This window comes from Cupressus sempervirens, chromosome 6 (assembly GCF_028749045.1).
Source record: "Cupressus sempervirens isolate cs-2001-9-10 chromosome 6, ASM2874904v1, whole genome shotgun sequence".
In the NCBI taxonomy this organism is placed as follows: domain Eukaryota; kingdom Viridiplantae; phylum Streptophyta; class Pinopsida; order Cupressales; family Cupressaceae; genus Cupressus; species Cupressus sempervirens.
In genome coordinates, this window is record NC_143123.1 from 568,948,259 (window position 1) to 568,966,902 (window position 18,644).

The window sequence follows — 18,644 nt, forward strand, 5'->3', positions numbered from 1 at the left end:
GCTGGATGTCAGAAGGTCCGTGGATCGCAAGAGATGGAAGCCGATATGAAAGATCTCATATACCTCCGCCTTCTGTAAAGTTGGTTTCAATATCGGGAGACAAGCTTGCAAATATTCTGACGTTGATTCTGTTAGTTCCTTCGGTCTTGCTCCAGAGATGATGCGTTTTCAACAATTTAATGTGGATCGACAATTGTATCCACTTCAAATGCGGCAGTCTCCGTCTAGTGATCTGGCCTTAGGCCCAAATCTATGCCCCGATGTAATGACTGGAACTCGTCTTCAAATGCCCACAAATCTTCAATCCTGCGACCACTTTGAATATCCAAATACATGATTGACATGCGAGAGTTCCCAATTCCGGCAATAGGAATGATCTTCGAATAATGACTGGCATGAGAAGAGAGGCGCCGCAGATTTGATTCTTCGGGAATTAATTCATTGTTTGCAGTCACCTTTTAAATTAATCCCTCGAACTCTCTGACCTTTGATCAATAAACGCCTGGCTTGCAGTTTTTCCAATTCCGCTAGGCTTGGTGCAACTATTTCGACTTCCACAATTCCTAAAATGATTCGGCTTGGTCCCGCTCCTAATCCTGACTTCAATGACGTTACTTGTAACCTGATCTCTGTAATTGCCCTTGGTTCAAACTTCGTTCTTAACAGTATTCGGAAAGGGCTGGCTGAAAGGAAAGTCTTGGAAACTCATTTTTGGCCTTCAATCCGCTCACACTGCAACTTCCTATGGAGTCGTCTTATTCCTGAATAGGAAACTCCAATTTTACAAATCCTTAACTTGTTTTCTCAGAATGATCCTCCAAAATGGCCTCAGGCCACAAATTCTGCCGTGATGAAATGACTGCAACGTCACCTCCAATCTGCAATAATTCGGATGATATTTCACACCCTCAAAATTGCGAACCAATTGAGAGTTATCGTTCTCAATGGCCAACTGTGACAATTGTAGAAACCCTAGGTTTCACAATGCACTTGTGATTAAATCACAATCTGAAAATCAAAGAGAGATAATCAACTGCCTGATTCGAATGGAACCCCGAGGTGCCTATTTATTCTTTTCCCTCCATCCTCTCCAGAGATTTCTAGAACTTTTTTGATCTTATCCCTCAAGTGACTTTATTAAATATTTTCCAAGTCACTTTATTAAATACTAAAGTCACTTTATTAAATACAAGGTCATCTTTTAATATTTATTTATTTAATTAAAATAACTAATTAGTCGTCCTTGGACAACCATTAATTAAATTAATTAAATCGAACTGTCACCAGAAAATTGGGGACATGACATCTTTCTATAACTAACAACCCCTTTTCTTTTCCAAAACCCATGTAGGTTCTATGGTAAGCAAGATACTGGAAGGATACAAGAGTCAAAGCAAAGGATCAACATATGTATGTCCTTCTTAGGAAATGTTTGCTACGCTACACCTCTCTTATTCTTATGTATGCATGTACTCATATTTAGGACATTCAGTATGTTTTTGGCTATGCTTATGGCCTATGTAATCCCATGCACTTGGTTGATCATCATTACACACATCTTATTCTATAAATTTTATATTCATTAAATACACACATAATGCCCATAGTTGTACATATGATATTATACTTCCTATCCTTGCAATATGCACCTTTATTTAAGCTAGTTTATAAGTGTACGTGTACCTTTATTTTTCCTTTTCATGGAAAATGAGCACTATCATGCCCAAAAATCTACGGGAAAAAAAAACACAATTTTTTTTTTAAAATAATAATTTAAAATAAGGTTCACTACGGTTTAAGAGTTGATTCACAAGAGAAGGAATAGGTTTACTACATTTCATCTCGAGTTTATAATCATGAGAAAGAATACATTGTTAAAGTTAAAATCTCATTATTAAATTGGTATCAACACTTGATTCGTTATTACATTAATATTACAACAATTGATTAAAATTATTCTAATATCGATCAATGGAGTATAAGTCCAACTATTGCATAGCCTAGACCTCAAAGAACTAATTACTATGATATCATGAAATAATTGTCTAACCACAATCAAACTCAATTCTAAAACTAAATATAATTGAATTAATGATCTATTGAAAAATAAAAATAATGATAGTAAAAATATAGGTAAAAATTGAATTAACTAGAATCTACACTAAAATTTACTAAGATAACTTATATTTGCAACATAACCATTAACTTTCTTTACCAATGAAAACTAGAGTTACACTAATTAAAATGTTACTAACCATTTAATTTTCAATCTAAATTTATTAGAACTAACATCTAATAATATTTAAATGGAGGAGAAGTTTCAGCTATACTTACAACAATTTTCAATATTAACAAGCACTTGTTAAAATTCACATCCTAATTTCCATTTATACTAGCTCAAGATTTAAACTAGCTTATTACAAACTAACATAAGTTAAAACAAAACATTAACCCAAGGAAAACTAAATTAGATTGATAAACTAACTAAAACTAACTAATTAACTTAAGATCTTAATTTAAAAGGTAGACAATTCTAAACCCCTACTAACATCAAACCTTCTAACTTAAAACTAAAAAAAACATGCTAACCCTAAATTTTAAAAAAAACTTTACATAAGATAAAACATACTAAACTAACATTGATATATATAAAACATTTTAATTAACAACAAAGAAAACTTAGAACATATATCAACTAACTTAAACAAGACAATACATACAAAAGAAAACATTAAAATCTAACACATGCTAAAATCTTAAATGACATATTAATTTAGTTACAAAGGCAATTCAAAATTTACTAATGACTAATTTAATCTATACAAACAAATAAATAATGCAATATATATATATATATATATATATATATATATATATATATATCCTAAAGCTTACCTAAATAAATTTAAACATTTACTACCCACCCTCTACCCTAAGCCCTTAACCCAACACCCCCACTGTACTTGGGCAGATCAGGATAGAGGGTGGGTAGTAAATGTTTAAAGTTATTTAGGTGAGCTTTAGGATAGAGATGTACATATATAATTGCATTATTTATTTGTTTTACTCCAAATTTATTTATTTATATGTTTAAAGGAATTGAAAATAGTTTTTAAAAGGGAATCAATTGGAATATGGTCTGTTATCAAGGGGGGGTTAAAATTGTCTCCCCATACAATTTCTAGAGAGCAAAAAGCTCTTGGGATGATACCTTTTTTTCTTCTTTTTTTTCTCATGCTATTTTTTTTGTGTCTCTTTTTTTTTGTGCAATCTTTTACAAACTTGCATAACTATTAAAGAGGCATATTTTTTGTTTGCTAGGTGTTTATAACAATTATATATATATATATTTATGTGTCAATATTATGTTTTTGCAATTAGGTTTATAACGAGGGTGTATGCTTCCCTTTTGAATTTGGATTTACCATTTGCATGCTTTATCAAGATGATAGAAATAGTTTGTTAAATCAACAAGGAGGAAATTATTGCATCTCCTAGCACATATGAAATTTGATTGAAATTTCAACATGATGAATTCCTTACTTAACATAATTGAATTCGAAACAAAATGTTATAATTAATCATCATCATTAAATCTATCCTTCCACACATAAACACATGGATTGAAATAACATAAGATACAATGCAAGGAGGTTCTCGCAATATTTTCTCTCTATTATTTAACTTGGCTCTGCCCAAATCTACACTGGCACAAACTCTATCTCCCATAGCATGCATGTTATGCCTCCAAGTTGGAGAGCTTGGGATGGAGGCATTGGGGAGTGTGTTACAAAGGTGGAGTAAGAGTTTAATATTTTTGTTTCCTTTTAAATTTATACACTTGCATGGACTTAGCTGTCCATCTCAACTACTTCCCTTTCTCACCGATGTGGCCCATGCGAGAGGTACGGGGTACAAGGCCATGTCAACATTTATGTTGTTCATTGTGGTTCACAACTCAAGCCTATCCACTTTCCAACAAGCACAAATGTTAATCAAGATCATATAATAACCAAAAGACTAGGGCATTGTAGAAAACAAATTTGCCTAATAATTAGGCCTCTAACTATCACCAATTGAATCAACATGGAAAATGGTAACATATGTGGTGACTCTAACTGAATGTTTGTCTTCTAAGAATCATGACCAACTACCTTAGATCATCCATTGGCCATGGAGTATTGATAGATTAAAATGAAAACTTGAAATAGAAACCGTGATTATCCACATGCCCTGCTACTCATCATTTGATCATAAAATGCTCATTGATGTATATATGCTTTAGTACTAGATATGGCTAAGATGGAAAGGCTTTGAAACTAAAAACTCACAAACAAAAACAACAACAAAATCTAGACTAAAAAAAAAAGTATTTGGGAACTATTGATGTGACCTAATAGAATCCTCTTCAGTAGGTGCCAATGACTTTTGTGAGTGAGAACTCCTCCTACTAATACCAATGAATGACATTTATTTAGGTGTGCTTTGAAGAGTAGCATCAATAAATCTTGGACTTATCACTAACAACAACTAACAAAAATTGAAAGTGAAATGGTGCTTCAACACTTAGAGGAGAAAAAAACATTGAAATGAATTAAAACTTGAACTTGTGTTGCACACTTATTGAAAATAGAAACTAAATACTACTATACTAGGGAAAAATTAACCTCAATATCAATGTTTTTGGTTGATCCTATTGAATGGGATAGGTATCTAGACCATCCTCTTGGATTGGATAGCTACAAAGCATTGTGGGCTTTACATTCTAAAATCATAAAAGGATCACTCTATAATGCATCAAACATAGTGTGTTTCCTAGGTCTTCTCTTAAGTTCATCCCACTTGAGTACCAAGTCTCCCACATTGAAGGTCTTATACATTGCTTTCTTATCAAAGGTCATTTTCATCTATTCTTGATGATTTTCCATGCATTTTAATGTGTTCCTTCTTCTTTCCTCTAACTCAATTAGCTCACCAAGTCTAACTTCCATCGGTCCCCCCTCAATCAAATCTAACTCTTTAATCAAACCCAAAGTGGGCAACTCAACATAAATAGGTAGCCTTGCTTCTCTACCATATGCAAGAGTATAGGATGAGTTACATGTTGACCTATTAGGGGTTATTGTATTAGCCCAAATAGAAAAAATTAGCTTGTTGTACTAAGCTATTTGATTATCCTCAACGGTCCTTCTTATAACCTAAATTAGATTTTTGTTTATCAATTCAACTTGACCATTTTCCTATGGGTAATAGTTAGATGAGGTATTCAATTATATATTATTGTTCAAATCCCATTTTGAAATCTTCATACCAAAAAATAATATATAATTATATGAAATAATAGAATCTAGAACACCAAATCTATCCAAATTATCTTGATAGAAATTTAGGACTGAAGTTCCTTTAGAACTACAACTTCTATTTCTTTAGGAAAATAATTTGTAGCTATTAGGATCCACTTGTGATGTGAATTAGAAAGGAGGGTTAATATGACCAATAAAACTTTTCCCCAAGTTAAGGAATGGTTGATCAACCAGAATAAGATTGTAACACCCTGCTAGGAAACCCAAAATAAATTAACCTATTAAGTCACCAAGTTTACTAAACATTTTGTTTTGACAGATTAAAACAAATAAGAGATACCATAGTGGAAGCAATAGCTCATATATGAACTTTATACAATAATAGTTACATCTCTTAAAGGTTCCATGATGTTGAGTCACATACATAAGTTTTATTAAGATTAAATTTGATACATAACAAAGTTGACATAATAGGATAACCAAAGTACAAAACCAAATGAAATAATATACATGTACATAAGATACCACATGACAGAATCAAAATGCATAATCATCCCTTGTACAAGTCACAAGGTACAAAATGCCAAAATAATATACATCATGATAAGATACATCATCCCATAGGATCTCAAATAATCAATGTACAATATACTAGAATATGACCATAGAACTTAATCACAAGATCAGAAGAATAGAGCAACTACACAATTACATTTCATAAAGGTTATGAAATATTATCAATCATGCAATATTACCATGTTATTAATTTACTTACATGAATGATTTAATATTTCACATAAATGTGTATTATTAGATTAAATCTTAATATCAATTTCATTTCTAAAGTATTAATTTGACTTTTATTTAAGTCTAATATTAATACCTACTTTTCCTTTAACTCATAATGGAACTTGAGATAACTCAAATTTGAAATTTTAATTTTAATTATCCATAATTTCTCTCATAATATTTAGCATTCATAACTAGATGATTATATAGTGAACTCCACTATAACTTTTCTTAAAATATAACTAAATTATAATTATTTATTTATTAACTTCCCACATGCATTAATAAATATAAAATCATTTATATGCAACTAATAGTTTAACTAAACTTAAATATTCTTTAATACCAACATCCACTTTATAACAAAATGAGTAGCATTAATTTAATTTTCAAGATTAATAATTTTTTTCAAAAATCATTTTTTAATTAATAATTTTTTTATTTTATTTCAAAATTAATAAATAATCATTAATTAATTATTATTATTATTTATAATAATTAATAAATCTAAAAACTATATTATATTTATTAATTTAATTAATTAGAAAGTATATTTATTAATTTAACTAATAATAATATTTAGAGTTCATTTTAAAAATGAAACTTCTAAATTAATTATTATTAAATTAAATAAATATATTTACACCAAATTTAGACTTTTAATTAAATCATTAAATATATTTCCTCTATGTAATTAATTTCTCAATTAATTAACTATAATTAATTTTTTATTTTAAAAAATATATAATTTTCATTAAGTTAAACCATTTAATAATATCTTTATTTGATTTATATATAATTGAAAATCACAATAGGACCACAAACTAAATAAGAAAAACTCATCTAAAAGACAAAGTACAAAATCAAACTTAAAGGATCAAAATCTTGAATTCACACCACTTGACAAATTCAGAAGGGTGCATAAATTAGATAGTCATCCTATTTTCTAGGACAATTGGCTTAAGGTTAGCATTTGGACTCAATATTTATCTCTCCTCTTTACCATTGAGATACTATGATAGGGCATGCTCATCCTAGCAATTTGAGGAAGTTGGTGTTTTGTACCCATAATCTGCATAAAAGCCAAACATGTACATATGTATATAAATGCAAACTAAATAGAAAATGATAGGGAGTGGTACATTGTGTAGATCCCAACTAGCAGGTGACTATGATTCCCTCCCTAAACCACATCAAAAGTGTCAAACATAAAGTAAAAAAATTCATGTACACCTTACACATGGAAGTATATGAAACATTCATGTACACCATACACATGTAAGTATATAAATCACTCATATAATCATAATTACAAAAGAAACTCAAATCACTATATGAAACATATAAAGCATCATCATTGAAAGAATAACCATGAACACATGATAAAACCAAGTATCAAGTATCTCATCAAATACATAACTACGTATGAAATAGCATCAATCAAATTAGTTAAACACATGGCCATAAATGCCAATCTAAAAGAATTCAACAATAAAACATGAAAAGTAAATTAGGGGTAGTCACTAAAAAGTTGTAGGGGAAGGGATGTCAGTGTTTTCTTGTAGGTAAATAGAGCACATTGCTTTCATTTTATCACCCATTTAAATATGTCTTTGTAGAGATCACGAAAAACTACTTGTCTCTCATAATCTTAAGAGATGTGAACCTAGGAGAAAAGTGTCCACCAACTTCTCCATCATGGAACTCCTCCAAAATCTTCTCAATCTAGTCTAGTTTTATATAGCTCAACAATACTCCATGATATTCCTTTATGTACAAATTTTTTTCAATCACTACCAAAGGAATGGCTTGTAATTGATAGTACCTTCTCTTAGCATTATTAAAACCTTAGGGGAATTAACTAAGTAGAAAATGGTGCTTGATTTCTCCTACCCAGCTTAAGGTATTCATTACCTCATCACTTCATTCTATATCACCATTAATTAGACCAACATCAAATTCTTTTAGTTTAACATCAATAGAATATCCACCTAGCTATTCACATAAGCTATTTCCTCTAAAAATATTAGCAATATATATTTGAATATCATATTCCATGACTTTTGTGATCCAACCAAGCCTCTTATAGTTAAGATCCAAGTTGTTTAATAGAAAGTCCTTAATACTAGGGTGTAAAACCATAAGATGAATAGTGTTATGTGAAACCAGATGTCTAAATTTTTCCAAACTTGTAATGATAGCCAAAATATATTTTTCAACAAAAGTATACCTCTATCCATACTCATCTAAGCCCTTGTTGTAGAAGGCTATTGGCCACTCCTAATTATCATCATTCTTCTGTACTAACACTGTAGAAATGCAATCTATGCCTCCAAAGGAATACAATGTAAAGTATGTAGAAAAATTAGGATTGATAAGAGTAGGTGTTGTAGCAATACCTTATTTTTCTTCTTCAATTTTTTTTTAGCTTCCTTAGTCCAAGTGAAACTTGTATTCTTCTTAAGAATCTAAGTTATAGGTCTAAGTAATGTTGCAACATTATGAATGAACCTTCTAACACAATTAATAATGCTTAGAAAACTTTGCAATACTTTCTTATGTGATGGTAGGGATAAGGCTAGGATAACATCTACCCTTTTAGGATCAATGGTAGTACCATGCTTCAAAATTATGTATCCAAGAAGCTTTCCTTCATGGATAGAAAATATAAACTTTTTAGGACTCAAGGATACTCTACATCCCCTACACCTTTCAAAAAATTGCCTAAAATGCACAAGATGATCATTATTATCCTTAGAAAAACTAGTAATGTCATCCTTTAAAAAATTATCCTTTGAACAAAATGTGTGATTCCCTTTTGCTTTTCACAACTTGATAAACATATATCATTAACCAGAGTAATTGTAAATGAAAATAACAATGTCTAACCTATTATGAGTGAATCATGAAGACATAAACCATAAAATCATCACACATAACACAAGTATTTGGTAATGTAGAAACCCTTAGTTAGAGGGAAAACTATGCTAGGGATGGTACCCACTAATCCATCACTACTGCAATAACAAGGTACCTTGTTAGGGCTATAATCTATTGTCACTTTTGGTGACTTACCATACTAGGTTTAATACAAATAGATCAAATAGGATCTATCCATTTCAAGGATCTCAAAACACTATACAAGTGTGTACTTAGTCAAGAGATTTAACAAAATACTGTTAAGTATACCTTATAAAAGGATTTAATCAGCTACATCGGTTAAAGACACTACTAAATGTTGACCCTTTTTCAATGAAAATTGGTTGAAATTTTGACCCATGTTGGTCAAATTTGTGACCAAATGGTGTGTCACAACTTTTATCATCAAAATTTTGACAAACCCTCCAATTGGTTAGAATTTTGATCAAATACTTGGTCAAAATAGGCTATATTTGGTATGAGCATTATTAGTGGCCATTGGTCAAAATGTTGACCAATTTGATTTGTTAAAAAAAATACAATACAGGTGAAATTCAAGTTGGAAGAGTAAAATACAACCCAAGATGAACATAGAATTAGGGATGGAAGAAGAAAATTCTTATTTAATGCTGAATATACATGAGCATCTACCATCTTAATACTTCATTTGCAATTTGTTACATCCATTCATTAAATTTTTTGCATTACATATTGTGTCAAATGAAATGAACAACAATGTACCTCAATTTAATAACTTGTAGACCATATGACATTATGATTGAAAGTCATCTGCTATAAAATATTTACTAAATATGAAAAACCTTCAATCCATCCATGACATTTATTGCATTTAGTCCTTGCAAAATAAGAGCACCAATATGTATATAATAATAGCATTCCAATAAAAAATTATGAATAAAATGGATCTATAATGATTTATAAATATTAATAGTATACAAAATATAGTTTAGATATCAATTATCAAAGTACTAAATTGTCAAATGTATGTGCAATTGGTCTCCTATTTTTTAGAAGACATCAATTTATATATCCAAATATTAGGTTCATATGAAATTGTTTACTACAGCTAGGATTTGTCATTGAAATGAACAACAACAACTTGTGGCTCAAAATATTCAATTACATATGTATATCTCACCACATTTTGATGTACCTTCACATCCACACATTGAAGATGGGGTGGAAGTTGGTTGTTTCCCTCTATTAGAAGGCAAACGAGCCACCTCATTGTACTCCACCTTCCACCCTTCACTATGACCTATCAAGACATCTAACATGTCATCATATGTATGGGTTGGCTCAGAGAACATCTTCTTGTTTGTAGAAAGTGATTCCTCCCTATTGCATTTGAACAACTATTGTTCATGCAATTGAAGAGAGTAATCCATATTTTTCTTCTTAACCTCTATAAGAAACATGTTGAGCTCTTTGTTTTTCATCTCTAATTGAGCATTTTTCATCTCAAATTTGACATTCTACAACTTTGGGTGCTTAATATCTACTTCACATGCAACCAAATTCCCTGACAACAAGATATATATTTCTCTTTAAGCTGACTATGTTTCTCTTGAAGTGAGCTATTGAAGCTATCATCTAGGATAGGATAGTCTGAGCCTACATTTTCATGACTATTGCCTGGCCCCACCACACCACCAATATCTAATGCACCCAATAGAGGTACTTCATCTAAACTATTTCCTTGCCTCCTGGTGGATGAGTCATTCATGTTTCCATGCTTCTTTAGAAGTAGAAAACTTTGACAATCCTACAGTTGTAGTCATGGGGATATCAGACAGTGATTGATTAACTAGAAGGATACCATGAGTTAGATTAACACCACTACAATTCTAGTATTCCTAGTTACAATTATTGTCATTTAGCAATTATTAAAATAATCAAATACCATTTAGGATATCGGATTTTAAAGAATAATATTAGAATAAGATATTAAATAAAAGAAATCAAGATTTGTAATATATATAAAAGTTCATTCATGGAAATTTTTCATTACCATATGAGTAAAAATTATTACTAAACATGATATTAACTTAATTACAAACAAAAGAGGCCACATTAGCTCTATATGTGGAGATGTTCCTTTCATACTCTTTAATCCCATGCATATTGTCTAGTAAAATGTCCTGAGCATACAATTTTGTACTCAACCTATATCATATGAAAGAGGATTCCAAAGCTAGAACATGAGTAATGGAGGACCTACATATCTCAATTTTCACATTCTTATTTGTTTCCTTGAAAATTTCTTTCAAATGTTTTGATAATATAATGACTATGCTATGGCATGACAACATAAAGCCATGTTGAGGGATAAATATAAAGAACTATAAACACTGATTAGTTAAATCATTAAAATTTAATACCAAATAAATTATATATAACACCTTGTTGTAATTAAATTTATTCAAGAAAAAATCATTATATTAACAATCTTAGATAGAACTAATTATGAAAACACTTCCTATGGTGACCTATTAGTAGATGAATGTAAAATTTATGTTATCAATATTAAATATTCAAGGTGATTACATGGTAGGACAAACCTATCCTAGCTATGGTAAATCTTTTAATAAAACCTTAGATGGAGCACCATCAGGTACACTAATGCAATTTTTATGCGCAACTTATTCTATGGAAAGTTTATCTATTTCCCCTTTAACCTACATAGCGTCAAGCTTATTTACCAAAAAGATCATCAACATTAATTTCAAAGAATCAAATTAAAATTGGATTAGTACAATTATGATGTCTTCAGCTCCCTCTATATCATCTAGCCCACAAGGAATCATTTGACCACACTTTTCTTCCACTTAGAATGGAAAATTAAAGTTCCTACTTAAGAAATTCCATTGTGGCCATTTAATGGCTCAATAATAAGCTTTCTATAGAGAAGAAGAAATAAATATCATAAATTTAAATTTTAATGAAGAGGTTTCTTAGTACTCACATTCATAATCTACTTTGGGTTTTTCACATTTACCATATCAATGTTCTAATGCAGGAGCATCCAGAGGTATAAGGGCAATCCTGTGTCACCCAAAAAAATGTACGTAGACTTAGTTTCTGTTTCATGTGTTTTCATTTTTGGATACCCATTTGGGTCAAATAAAGGTTCCAACTCTCATAGTTCCACTATTAGTGCTCTAGGTTAGATTTTTTAATCACCTTGGGATGCGTGTAAATGCCAAAAAAATAGGAGTATGTAATTGAGCCATAATTTTGGTGAAATAGAAGGTGTAAATTGGTTGGATGATTGTAATTATAATTTAGAGCATTCTAGAAAAAGAACCAGGTCAAAAGGCCCCATGGTTTGAAAGTTATTGTAGTTTTTCAATTTTTGGAGACCTCCTAAGAATGCTTCAAAGTCAGGTTAGGGGCATTAAATGACCTCAAATAGAGCCAAAATATGGGGGATGAGAAGAAATTAACAATAAGTCTATAGAGTGCTTTGAGAGCTTTTCAAAAATGTAAATGGTTCATCAATCGGAGCTACGGTTCAAAAGTTATGCCTCTCGAAAGTTCGGTTACCATTTTTGGATTCTTCTAACTTTGCGCCAAATTCTAACGCGGCTTCTGGAGCCTTCTACTTGGTCGGTGGATGCCAACTAGAACTTTCTAGAATGTATTCCTAATCCTTAACCCTTTGGGGTCTATTTAAGGACATTTCTGGCATTGTAAAAGGCAGTTTGGAGTGGAGTTTGAGAGAAGGTACTGGGAGAGAATTTATCTCCAGATTTATGCTATCGTAAGCCCATAGGGCATGTTTTGGAGTTTTTTTCTCTGCACTAAGTGTACTAGCATATTTTTCATAGTTAATAAAATATTTCCTTTCCTTTTGTGTCCATTATGTGCTTGGGTTGTGTCCCCATCAAGTGGTATCAAAGCTGGTTTTCCTGAGTGTGTAGACAGAGCGCTGACTGTGAGGTAGTTTGCACTAGGACTGTGTGGTTGTGGGTTTGAGTTAAGAATATGCCTCCACAAAGAGAGCATGGTGGAAGGGCTGAAGCTATTAATCCTAAGGAGGTTAGATCCCTCCAAAGGCAGGTACAAGTGTTGCAGGAGGAGCTCCATAGAGGAACAAATGTTACTATAGGTGACGAAAGTGAGGACGACAATGAAGAAGAAGAAGAAATTGGACCAAAAGGGGAATTTGATAGGGAAGTTCTGAATCAGGTAGAGGAGAGGCTTTTTAGAGCCATTACTAAGTTTGGGAAAAGACCTACAATTGATGTGGGTGTATTTTCGTGAAATCTGAAACCAGATGAGTTGATCGATTAGATCAATGAATTGGAAGAGTACTTTGAGTATGAGGATATTAGGGATCCAGATAGGGTTAATTTTGCAAAGGCCAAACTAAAAGGACATGCCAAAATTTGGTGGTGAGAGGTTCAATTAGAAAGAAATAGAAGAGGAAAGGAGAAGATCACAAGGTGGGATCGCATGGTGGACAAACTAAAGAAGCAGTTCATTCCTGTTGACTACAGGCTTGATTTGTTTAAGAAGATGCATGGGTTAAAGCAAGCAGGAAAATCAGTTCAAGAATATACAGAGGAGTTTTACTGACTTCTGATTAGCAAAGGGAATATATAAGCAAATAAGGAGAAGGTTGCTTGTTATATCAGTGGGTTACGACCTAGCATCCAGGAGGAATTAAGTCTAGTAAGAGTGACCAGTGTTGAAGAGGCATACCAGTTTTCCCTACGAGTTGAAGAGAAGCTAAATAAGAGGTTTGAAGGGAGACAAAGAGGTCACAATCAAGGAGGAAGGGGAAGTGGTAGGTTGTTTGGAGGTCAAAATGAAACCCAGAAGAAAAATGAAGATGTGGGTACTAGCAGGAACCAGAGGAACAAGGGTTTCAACTGCTCTCGTGATCAAGACTTTGTAAATCAAAGAGGAAGAGGTAGAGGATGTGGAAAAGGAAGAGGAGGATTCCATGGTACCTATTTCCATTGCAATGAAGAAGATCATCATGCCTTTGAATGCCCTCAACAATAAGGAAGGACAGATAGGAGAGCTGAGGGTCAAGCTAGGGTTGCTCATGTGGATGAGGATGCACAATCATCACATTCAGAGGATGCAAAAAGAGGAGAGACTTTAGTAAATGAAAGGGTCTTACTAAGTGGTGAGATTAAACTAGGACAAAGGAGGAGTTTATTCTGTGCCAGGTGCAAGTGTGAGGATAAATGTTGTGATGTGATCATTGATGGTGGTAGCACTAATAACTTGGGCATGTTTTGGAGTCTATTTCTTTACACTAAGTGTACTAGCATATTTTTCATAGTTAATAAAATTTTCCCTTTCCTATTGTGTCCATTCTGTGCTTGGGTTGTGTCCCCATCATGTTCTCATATGTTATATCACTTGGTATGCAAGAACCCTCCTATTATATTATGAAATGTTTCTCAAAAAAACATTTTGAATGAGGAACTCCCATGGAAATAACAATGACTACCATGCTTCTTAAAATCTTGCTTTATAGCAATTTATGAATATATTTGATCAACCCTTAGCATAGAGAAATATTTGGTTTTTCTTTTGTTATAGTTTTGAAAGAAATGTTTTAACACTTGCCATATCTTAATTCTTAATCCATTCATTGTTGATTTCAATTTGCAATTCCTTACATGAATCAAGTGGACATCTACTTTCGAGCTTCCTTTTCCAAGACTTCAAATACTACAAAAAAAATAATATTCAAAAACATTCTCATACCAAAACATATTTAGACAGATATGAAACTATAAAGGATTTGAATTCATGTATATTACATTATCCGATGGCCTAGACCACATGTGATACCACTAATTTTGATATTAGAAGACCTATCACCTATCCTGATTCAATCATCACCTGCATTGATCACATTTCCATGCATTCATATATTCATCTATATACATAATAAATATCTCTCTTAATCTCCATTAACTACTATTTAAAGTATTATATAAGAATGAATGGGAAAATCTCTTGTAGTATTGGTGAAACTATTTGATTTAAATTATTTAGAAGTAACCTACAACATAACTATTTCAGGAAATGAAAATTTTGAGTCATAAATTTATATCTATATTAATTTCTATTATCTATAACTTTTGATAGTATTAGAGAATATAATTTATATGTCATAATATGATAAGAAAATTTGTGAACTAGAAAAGGATCTTTCTTTTCTTATAATTTGTTAGAATTTAATTTTTTAATAATTGTAACAAATCAACACTATTCTTCCATTGTGTATATTTTTGGATAATAGCTATCAATTTTTTGGATAGTAGCTAGAGAGAATCTATAAGTTATAAAATGTGATTCATAGTGTTAATTAGAGAAAATGTATACAATCTAAAAATTTTGGTAACAACTCAACCTTTGAGATTAAAACACCTTCTTGCAAATGAAATCTTTTAGTTTATAATACTTGACCCATTTCATTACCTATTCCAACAACGCAACCTTTTATAACTATGTTTGTTGATATGAATGTATCAATTCCATCAATGTTTGGGCTTTCTTTTGGAGCCTAAATTGTAATACCAATGATCTAGACATTGTTACAACCTATCAATATCATATGAAATTAAGGATTGTTGATCATCCTCAATCCAATGAATACACTTCTCCTAACATCATTGAATTGATTTTCCTATAGACATGTCAAGTTGTATGATATGCATCAATATTCTAAAATTAAAAAGATGGTACAGATGTTCACCAAATATAAATATGTACTAACCGTTGGTCTAATCTTCTATTTTCTTGACCAATTATATCCTCTTTTGTAAATTGTGCCCTTCCACATAATTGTTCTTCCAACTACTGGGATTCTTGGGTGCAACAATCTTTCCATCGATCTAGAAATACAAATAAAAGAAAATTTGAATGAGTTATTATCATATTTTCCAATCAGTATACAAGAGAAGAATTATGATCAAATTTAAATATTACTAAAATATTAATTTTGAATAAAAAAGGATTTTATATTAAGGCAAAAGTAGGCTTTACACCACCTAAATCTAAATGTATCAACTTACAAAATATAAATTATGATTAAGTTCAAAAATAAAACTATGCTGGAAAAGGGATAAAACTTTATAAACTCCACCATCCTAAAGATTAGAGACTAGCATAAAACCCAAAAAATGAGTTTAAAAAGGCCAACAAAAAGCCAAAAACATAAAGAAACTAACATAAAACTAGAACTAAGCCAATTTCTTGAGAAGTTTGATTGCTTGAATCTCTGCTGATTCCAGATCATCCTCAGTATTCTTTGATACACCATTTGTTCTTTTTCAATTTTCCTCTCTTTTTAAACCACTTGAATAAGATAAATTAACTATAACTATTTAATATTTTAAACCTAAAAATAAAGTGTTAACAACTAATATTTAAGCTATCCCAAAGATTACTACTCATCTTACAACAAATAAAAATGTTAGACACAATTTTAATGAGATTAACTTTAAGTACTATTACATCAAATTTTTTGAATATTTGATCTTACCTAAAAAATGAAGCCAGGTTGATAGGTTCCCTAGAAACTCAAATTGTTAACCAAAAATGTCTTGCCACATGGTACATGTAAAGTTGCATCTGACACTTTGCAAGCCTCATTCAATGCACAAGAAAATGCCTATGAAAAGAATTGGTATTTCAATAACATAAGTTTCTTTTTAGTTAGATACAAGATTTCTCTTGGTGAAGATGGAAAAAATTAAGTAGGATCTAGCATTAGTAACAAGTAAATAAATGAAAACCATCAACAATGTTTTCTTCCTTTGATTCAATCAAAAAAATTGGTAATAATAACAAGAGAATAATTCAAAACTAAGACCTCTATATCATCATGTGCTCCATTACCCACTACACCGTACTTTTGTACATTAAAAGATCATTTATTACTAGCAAGACTAGCATATATGGACCATCACTTTCTATCATGATGTAACTCTGATTTAACTACAATGATTAACTATGATTTAACTCAAATTTAATGTTGACATTTATTCCAATTTAAGATACTAAGAGACTAACATCTTCTTTGTGTTAAAATCCTAGTTTACCAATTTATCTTCACAAATATAAGATACAAAGAGACCAATTTAAAAAATGCTTGAAAGAGGATAATTGTTAGGATTTATTGGTATAGGATAAGTTATTGGCTTAGAAGGGGGGAAATTTTGGGTTGAGTGTGGATTGGAATTCAATCAATATTAGGGGATTTGTAAAATCTATGAGGAGGAGACTTGTTACGCAAAAATGGTGGCCACACTAGAACATGAATATTTGAAATTGGTAATGGTAGACCAGTGGGTGGAGGAGGAGATTTGTATAACTTTTGAGAAGGAGGAGTATTGTCAAGTGTGGCATCTGTGGGAGTTGCAGATAAAATGTATACTACAATCAAAGATACCAACAAATTGTGTAACACATCCATTCTAACCTTAAAAACAAGTTTACTGATTTTCTTGTATACCCAAGTGGTATTTATGATGATTGTTGGATGAAGAGGGGACTAATTAGAATCTTCTCTAACATTTCTTCACTGAAACATGTTGGGCATATTGTTTTAAATATTATTTTGCTATTCATAAAAAGAGCTATGTGGGTGCAGTAAATCATTTGTTTGAACCCATGATAAGTTTATACTTAAGGTGTGCTAAAGCCTTAATTTATTGTGCATATGAGTCCTTTGCTGAGATAACTTTTGTAAGCTATTTGAATGGTATTTTTCAGCTAACTTTGGGCATTCTTTTCACTATTATTTTTCCAAATATAGCATCACTAGCAACTGTTTTCATTGGGAAATCTCAAAGTTGTGTTTCTAGTAAATGCATTGAACATTGTAGGAATCTTCATAGAAATATAAGACAAGTAGCTTATTTAAAGGCACTTCGCCTCTATGTGGGATTGGATAATCACTAACACATAGGTTTTATCATGTTAGGAGAGTAACATTTTTAATTATTTCCTGGTCATTTAAGCACCAAAGAAAATTATCCAATACATCTTTAAAATATAAGATACATTTCTCTTTGAAATTTCCAATCCGCATTGCCAATTTATAATATACACAGGTTGTCATTTTCATTCTATTAAACTCCTGGTTTGACAAAGTTCGAAAAGTATTTAGGAAGGTCAATCTTCACACATTACCAATTTGTGTATAAAAAACACACATTACAAATTTGTGTATAAAAATATATAAGATATAGTTTTCTCTTTGGAATTTAAATTTTAGTATATCTGATATTATTTACCTACCCTAGTTGGAAGAGAAAATCTCTTATTAATCAAGCTTACAAATTTGGAAATATAAAGACTAATAACTTACCACTCGATATAGGAATGTGTACAAGGAATTCCATTTTAGTATGTCTTAACTTCTATTTTTTATCTATAAATACATGGTAAGAAGTTGAATAATCTCAAACTTTATATTGTAGTTGGCCTTACAACAATGAAGAGCATCAACATACACTACACAATCTACAAACAACTAGTAAGAAACAAATAAGACAATGCCAACATCTTACCACAAGGAAAGTTGATACATATATAGTAAAGGATTACAAAACTTGGGGTTCAATCTTAAACAAT

At 31.2% G+C, this 18,644-nt stretch overlaps 1 pseudogene; it reads right to left on the bottom strand.

The window, feature by feature from the left end:
- Nucleotides 1-224: 224 nt before the first annotated feature.
- LOC149553540 (polygalacturonase-like) lies at nt 225-17,481 on the bottom strand (annotated as a pseudogene).
- Between the last annotated feature and the right edge of the window lie 1,163 nt (nt 17,482-18,644).